Here is an 8,987-nt window from a genome sequence, read left to right on the forward strand (position 1 = left end):
TTTTGTTGGTCAACCACTCCTGGGGAGGGTAACAATGGTCTTGAATTTCCTCCATTTGTACACAAGCTGTCTGACTGTGGATTGGTGGAGTCCAAACTCTTTAGAGATGGTTTTGTAACCTTTTCCATCCTGATGAGCATCAACAATGCTTTTTCTGAGGTCCTCAGAAATCTCCTTTGTTTGTGCCATGATACACTTCTACAAGCATGTGTTGTGAAGATCAGACTTTGATAGATCCCTGTTCTTTAAATAAAACAGGGTGCCCACTCACACCTGATTATCATCCCATTGATTGAAAACACCTGACTCTAATTTCACCTTCAAATTAACTGCTAATCCTAGAGATTCACATACTTTTGCCACTCACAGATATATAATATTGGCTCATTTTCCTCAATAAATAAATGACCAAGTATAATATTTTTGTCTCATTTGTTTAACTGGGTTCTCTTTATCTACTTTTAGGACTTGTGTGAAAATCTGATGATGTTTTAGGTCATATTTATGCAGAAATATAGAAAATTCTAAAGGGTTCACAAACTTTCAAGCACCACTGTATATACACTCATCATCTTTAATAGCAACAACCACACAACTGCTCATTTATTCACTTATCCAATTAGCAAATCATGTGGCAGCAGCACAAAGCATAAAGTCATGCAGATGCAGGTCAAGATCTTCACATCAAGCATAAGACGTTGGAAAAAATGTTATCTCAGTGACTTTAACCATGGCATGGTGTTTTGTAGCAGATGCACTAATTAGCAGATGCACTGATTAGAGTATTTCATAAACTGATGACCTTCTGGGATTTTCACAAACAACAGTCCCAAAGGTTTACACAGAATTGTGTGAAAAACAACAACAAAAAAATGATAAGTGAGCAACAGTTCTGTGGGTGGAAATGTCTTGTTTATAAGAGAGGTCTAAGGAAAATGGTCAGATTGGTCATTAAAAACAAACAAACAAACAAACAAACAAATGAAAAATAATGACAGAAAAAGTGAAACCAAAAGGCCAGTATCTGTGACAAACTGAGAAACTGATGTTGTGACAAGAGGGTATAGTAAATCTTCTCTAATGCAATATGAATGTGACACTACCTGCAAAGAAATTCACACAATCTACAAAAGCTGAAAACTTGTCCCAAGTCTCCTCACTCTCCCCTACAGGTGTTCCTATGAAAGTGGATGTTGAGTGTATATATCTTAATAATATAAATATAATTTAAATTATCTTCAAATGAGAAAGCAAAACACAAATTTTGTATTGTAAGTAATTGTTGCTATTGTTCCATTATTTTATCCCAATTTACAAAAAATTAAAAAGAATTTAAATTTTCACATCTACACACAGACAAACTGGCATACGAACAATGACCAATTATGTCTGTTCAATATTAAATTCACTGAGGGACGAGGTTATGACCTTTGCCTGATACACTGTGAAAGGTGTTACTCTGTCTTCATTACACCCATCATTACAGATTCCAGTACACATTTACAGCCCATTCAAACAATGAAAACAATTTATGGCCCAATATAACTGTTAGGAATAAAGGCCTCTCACTCCACTCAACCTCCCAGTGAACTAAGCCAGAGTTTAGATCCAATTAAAGGGGTCAGTTGTGCGCACATCCTGCTGGTGGAAGAAAGACACAAGCTGGAATAGGGCTAGAGAAGGGGTGGGAGTTGAAAGAAGAACAAGAGATTATCTTTGCCTTAGGCTGTATTCTAAATACTCATTTCAAAAGCTTGACATGACTGAAAAGGTAATTTAATTATTTCAAGAAGTAGTGCCTTGTCACTGCTTCTAACAATAGTGATTAGGCACAAACCTGGTGCAGTACACTATTTGTTTTTAACAGAGCTAGTTTCTAAATTATACAAACATTTATGAAATTATTCTGTCCTTTTTCATTTTACATGCCTTTGCCACTTGGAATACTGAGTTTCCGCTTTTAGGTTTTTGAATTCTCTTTGGTTTTCTTCAGCACACCACTTTCACCCTCACAATCTAATCCTATGAGTTACAGAACTTATAATGTGCAGCTGGTCTCATCAATAAGGTTAGAGGCACTGACTCCAACCTCACACTTTTAGTCTGTGACATTAATACACTTCCTCTCTGAACTGCCATTTTACATATTTCATGGTCATGTCATGCATCTTCATTCTGTGAACTTTTATTGCACATTCCACCTCACACTGTACAGCTTGGTTATTTATTTAACCTATTGCACATATTGTCTTCTTCTTACACATTCATGCCATGACTCTTCTTCATCTTCATCCTGTGACCTATTTTTGCACATTCTGGGACATACTGTACAGCTTGGACTTCAAAACAACCCATACACATGCCCCTTAAATTTGTCTATTTTTCAAACTTGCATATTTTAGATTCTTATTTTTTATTCTATTTAATAACTACTTTTGTCTATTGTTAAATTCTTTTATCTTAACTGTTCAAGTGCCAACCACCAAAGCAAATTCTTTGTATGTGAGAACGTACTTGGCAATAAACTCGATTCTGATTCTGATATTTTATCTTGGATTGAATTCAACTGAATCACACAAACTGTATTGGCCCTGTAAAAGTTTTTGAAACTTGACCATGTATATGACCTCATAAATTTGATCAAGAGGCACCTGAATAATCATCACCACAAATGCGCTGTTAATCTCTAAAGTGTCTCATCTTATCGAAAACTACATGACAATGTGCTGATTTTAAAGTTTTAAAAATATTTCAGCTCACTGCACACTACACCCAAATTACTATTGGAAAAGGAAATGCAAAGAGATGTAGCACTAACCTTTTGTCTAGTGAATCTGCCATTGTGTTGTGTCTTGCCTCCTTGGTAGGATGTGTGTGTATCCTCTGCTTTCCAAAGGCCATGCCAGATCAAAGAGCAGGTTAAGTAGTCAGTGTGTCAGGAAAGGGGAAAGTGGGGTAAATGGTTCAGCCTGGGTATTACAGCCTGCAGCTACTTCACATAACATAGTGCTAACCTCCAGGGGAACCTAGATTTTTCAGCCTTTTTTATGTGTTTATGCTTTGGTCCAATTATTTTATAGCCTTCTTCTTTTTAATATTTAATTTTGTTTATCTATTATTTAACAGCCTATAAGAAAATAGGTGCATTTTAAAGTTTTTAGTGGGTGGTAAAAGTATCAGAAACTATGCTTAGCCAAAGTTTATGAGATTTGTTGTTAGGCTATTATTATTATTATTATTATTATTATTATTATTATTATTATTATTATTATTATCTCATCTCATTGTCTCTAGCCACTTTATCCTGTTCGACAGGGTCGCAGGCAAGCTGGAGCCTATCCCAGCTGACTACGGGCGAAAGGCGGGGTACACCCTGGACAAGTCGCCAGGTCATCACAGGGCTATTATTATTATTATTATTATTATTATTATTATTATTATTATTATTATTATTATTATGCTTAGTGGCTACAGGAATGAAAGACAAGACAAAATAACAGGTACCAAAAAAACAGAAAGGCAACAGAGAGACAATAGAAAGATTATAATTGTTTGATTGTTCTAAATTAACCATGGGAAATATCTGTTCTTTTTTATTGAGATGGATTGTTTGCTAAGTGTAAGATTTTAAATGTTTTTTAGTTTTAAATAAGAATCAAACATTTAACTTTTATTCTGACTGTTTTTCAAATTGATTCCATTTTTTAAGCTTTATTTATTTTGGCAGATACATTTAACCAATGCTATATACAAGTTGAGCAGAATGTTTTCAGAAATACAACTGAGCAATTGTAGTTAAGGATCTTGCTCTAGAACAGTGGCTCTACTGCAGCTAAAGGATCTGTTGAATTATATTATTAAAATATGATTGCTGTCATATTAATAGAATATTATTAACACAATATTGTTATATTTTTGTTTGAAATGCACTATTCTTGTATAAAACTGATGGCCAGTCGCCTAAGCAGTTCTCCATGTGCAGCTAAAAGGCGATGTGAAGCCTGAAGGCGTGAACAAGAGGCATTCATTAGAATATAGGAGCTGTCCGTTAGCTGTGGTGCTGAACTTTTTCAGCGCACGTTATGAGGCAGTAATTAATGACGTCTCGTCACAGTTATCTTATAAATGGAATGCACTTGATGGAGTGTTAAATAAAGCTGTTTAGAATTAAAATTACTTCTATTCAGTTAAATCATGTCCAGTAGTTGATTCAGCTTTCTAGAATTCATCTTGGTTTGCAACTCATTCTGGTAGCAAACATAAACAAGACGACGTCAACAGTTTGTCAAGATCCAACTTTTGTAACGTCTAAATATTTGCGAAAACATGTTTCCTTTCATACGATATGACTCTGTAGACATACAGTTTCGGTTATAAACAATGGAATTAAAACATAAAATTAGCATATTTTGGCATAATAAAACTGAAATATTTAGGCTATGTCGCTGATGCAAAGAAGAAAAAAAAAAACCATGGCCTTTAAAGTACAAGCTTGGGGAGTAAAAAGTAGTTCATGTCAAGTTAAGACATGATTAAATACATAATTGCATGCTTGACAATTGTATCTGTCTACACATGGCGAATTACATTTAATATGAAGACTACATAAAAAGTCAATTAAACATTATCTTAGATTAAGACTGTTGAATCAATGTAAACATTTATACGCCACGAACTTCGTTGAGTTTGATGGCTGACTTCGAATCGACTGCACGCAGGGCACATGAGTCATATGAGCTATATCATTCGTATGTAGTCACCTCTAAATAGGCCTAATAGGGTTTGAAATGGATAACGAGTGCCAGGCGTATGTGTCCTCCAACGATATTTTGAGTCTCGAAAGAAAATATAGCAGTGGAGTTTCAGGTCACTGTGGTCAGTTAGACTTGTGTAAACGCTATATATATGTTGCTTGTTTACACACGTCTTAGAAGAATACGGTTTGTATACACTTTATTACCGTCTGTACACGTTCTTGTCTATGTGTTGATCATATGCCTTCTTTTTACTTCCGTATGTTCCATATGTCATAAATCATGTGCCGTATGAGTCATTAAAGTATTTTAGTATGATAGAAAATAAATAATTGTTAGTGTACGTCAGAAATCTGCCAATCTGCAACTTGTCAGTTTGAATTTTTATTGTTCAATTTATGGCTTAGATATTTTCTATGCATTTCTGTGTGTTGTAGGCCAGGACACCCATAAATATGTTTATTAAGGTTAAACTTTGTTGTATGTGTTGGCAATATGAGTACAGGCGTGTCTGTGGTCAGTGAACATGTGGAATGGAAGAGAGAATCTTATTTGTGTCGAGTTTGCTTTAGAAAGTAGGGATTTTTTCAGCCCCCGTATGCGCCCTCTACTGGTCGTAATAGAAATACATATATTCTTTGGACGCTGGACCCAAATACTTCAACAAATATTTCAGTGTGCTACAAAGACTGAAAGTAGAAACTATTTATTCTCCAAATCAAAGGGTAGGCCTACGTATGAATTCTGACTTGGCAAATCAATGTAAGAATGTTGCATCATACAAAAGGGGCTTATCAAACCAGCAGCCTACATCATCACTTTCTCAACATCGCAGATTTGTAGGAGCCAGGCCGTATGAAGTTTTTAATGGTTACAGTTAAAGAACGAAAGTTTTGGTTGTTAATTGTAAGTAAAGTAAATCTCTGGTGATGCTGTTTAAAGCGCACTTGCATTCTCCCAGGTCACTGTGTCTCTGATGTTGGCCGCCTGTTGCGCGGATCTGTTGCTGGACGCCGCGATCACCTGTCAGTTTCTCCAGCAGCGCGCTAACGCCATGCAGGTTCACCATGGAGGCAATAAACTCAACCCCATTCTGTAGGGCCACATCCCCATGCCCCCGGGCGCAGATCGTACAACCGCTTTAGTCGTCACCTCCAAACTGCCTTTTCTGTCGTGCACCCTCCCTTCCTGTCTCTTAATTTCCTTTGGATGACAGTGTCAATGGGTAAATGTAGCCTAGAAACACTGGAGATGCGTTCATAAGTAGCATGTAATTAAAACCGCCAAGCGCACAGTTTGCAGTGTGTTTTAGAGAATAGTTAGACATGAACGCACCGCTAATTGCTACAATTGGAAACGTGTGCAAACTCTGACTGATTCGGGCATATGCGTAAAAAAGAAGAGGAAAATATTAAGTTTACATGTTTGCATGTAAACGAAATTTTCTTTAATCGACTTCTACTCTATGTTCATTTAATACCTCTGTCGCTCACACACACACACACACACACACACACACACACACACACACACACACACACACACACACACACACACACACACACACACACACACACACACACATATACCAAAAGTAGTTATACTCGACATAAGCATTACTGAAAATAGGAATCTTGTTTACTTAACATAAAAAATTCTAATTAATACAATATAAAAACGAACTTCATTAAGCAGATGGTCTCGTTTATTGCACGTGTCATCATATTAGTATCAGCAGAGCAGCTGATAAAATCCATTTAGTATATTCAACATTTTGTTAGATTGTTACTGCTTAAAAACAATATTTTTACGTTTGCAATTAATTTCGAAATAGATGTATGTTGCAGGTTTTGAATGTGAATAAGATCGAGTTCCCGATCAGGTCAACAGGCTGTGGCCGTTTCAGTAATGTGTAACGTTACCTACAGACTGCAATCTGGTTTTGTGTTTGCACTGAAGAATTGAACTCCACCAGCTTGAATTTAATAAATGTCCTTCCAGAAAAAAGCAGGGTTTGGTTGAGATTCAAGTTGAACTCGGCAGGTTTGCCTTATTCTTCAACGTGACATTTGCCTCTTTATTTATGATGTTTTTCCTCCCACTGACGGAGAAAATTTCTGACTTGGATTTTTCACTCGAGAATTGATTTGACATGGATATCCAATATCCCTTTAAGCATAATCAAACGAACTCTCTGGCGATATCTCCCCCCACAGTTTCTGACGGAATAGAGTTACAGCTCTAGTCCGCTGTGCTTCATCATCACGGTTTATTTGGAGAGCTGAACATATCATAACAGAGTTTATTAGCCATTGTAAGAACACCTAGTAAACAGAAATTCACATAAAGCAGAAAAGGGTACCATAGTCACTATGTATGTTGAGCTGAATAGACCCAAAGCCTATTTAATAACACAGTAAATGAACACAAACATATTTACATCCTTATATGCAGGCCTATAATCTGCGGAGAGTGTTTAAACAGCCCAGAGTGTTTAATTCCATTCCAAACAACACCCTCCCTACACACACACACACTCACCAACCCTCCCCCCCGACCAAACTGAATTGACTTGAACTGACTTCACTGCACTATTACCGGTACTATCTATGCACTACTGTTTATTCATACCGCATTTTGTATATACTGCAAATATCTATCATATCATACCATTGCTCTATAGTACATTCATATCGCACATTTGTACATAATGTAAATATCTATATCATATCATTATACCATTCCATACCCTGTAATTTCTGTACATTTTTATTTGTATATTACACTTATGCTATTCACTGCTATGCACTTCTGGCTAGATGCAATCTGCATTTCGTTGCCTTGTACCTGTGACATGTGCAATGACAATAACGTTGAATCTAATCTAATCTAATCTAATCTAATCTAATCTAATCTAATCTAATCTAATCTAATCTAATCTAATCTAATCTAATCTAACAACAACAAACTTGAAGAGTTTAAGTATGTGCGAAATTCTATCACTATTTACATGAGTGTAGTTTTTTTTATTTCTAATATACATTGAGTTAGTGTATTGTTTGTGTATCCCCTATCAAAACCTATTTCAGTTGCTGGGATACTGTAGTATAAAGTGCACTAACTACGTGTTTATTTTCTATGTGGATCATAATTCACATGAGAAAAATATACAAGTAGCTTATAGTTTTACCAATATAAGCCTTGGAGCCCAACTTATACAAGTTGGCTAAATCGATGGCAGGCTAGTGTTTGGTTATTTACAAGGCCTATTGGCAATCGCCTTATATGCTCTAAGGCTTGCAGGTCCATAGGCTATTCACATAACTAGACGGTGGACCTTGGAATGAGTTGACAGAGGTTCGGTGTAAGAAGGAAATCAGAAAGGTCACGGATGCCCCTTATTGTAGCATCACGAGGTGCCCTCCGAAGTGCTTCCCTTGTGAAGTTTGGTTTTTAGAATAAGAACAAGTTGCGTGTTAGCACGTGAATGGCCTCCCGTGTTCTGGCCGCCCTTCCCTCCCGAGCGCCTTTGTCCCCGCGGTGCTGCGCTAACACAACATTTGAAGTTGCTTTTCATGCGCACAAAGACCGAGAGATGTTAATGTAGCCAATAACTGCTTAATGGGGACCTTATTTCCATTGCTCACTTTTGTTCCATTTGCTCTCAATGATCTCTTCTGAGAGACTTTAGAAGCCATGCAACTAAACTTAATGTAAGCAGGCAAACAAACTATTACTGACGACGACGACAACAACAACAGCAACAACGAAAAGAATACTATAAATAATAATAATAATAATAATAATAATAATAATAATAATAATAATAATAATGCAATTACATCTGCAAAATTAATAATACATATTTAATCTACATTATTTATATATATATATATATATATATATATATATATATATATATATATATATATATATATATATATGGGCTGCAAAAGTAGGTATACAGTAATGAAAAACAAAATGTTAGTATTAAATGAAACCTAGCACCACTATTATAATACTAGTAATACTGGAATAATCCTTACTGTTTCGCAGCCCCTGTATGTATGTATGTATGTATGTATGTATGCATGCATATATGCAAAATTATTACTTTTGCAGATGTAATATGCAATTACATCTGCAAAATTAATAATACATATTTAATCTACAAGACATAACAGCTATTTGTGTCAATACATACAGCGTGGACAATTTTAGTATAATTTATAA

Source organism: Neoarius graeffei, chromosome 23 (genome assembly GCF_027579695.1).
Source record: "Neoarius graeffei isolate fNeoGra1 chromosome 23, fNeoGra1.pri, whole genome shotgun sequence".
Classification (NCBI taxonomy): Eukaryota; Metazoa; Chordata; class Actinopteri; order Siluriformes; family Ariidae; genus Neoarius; species Neoarius graeffei.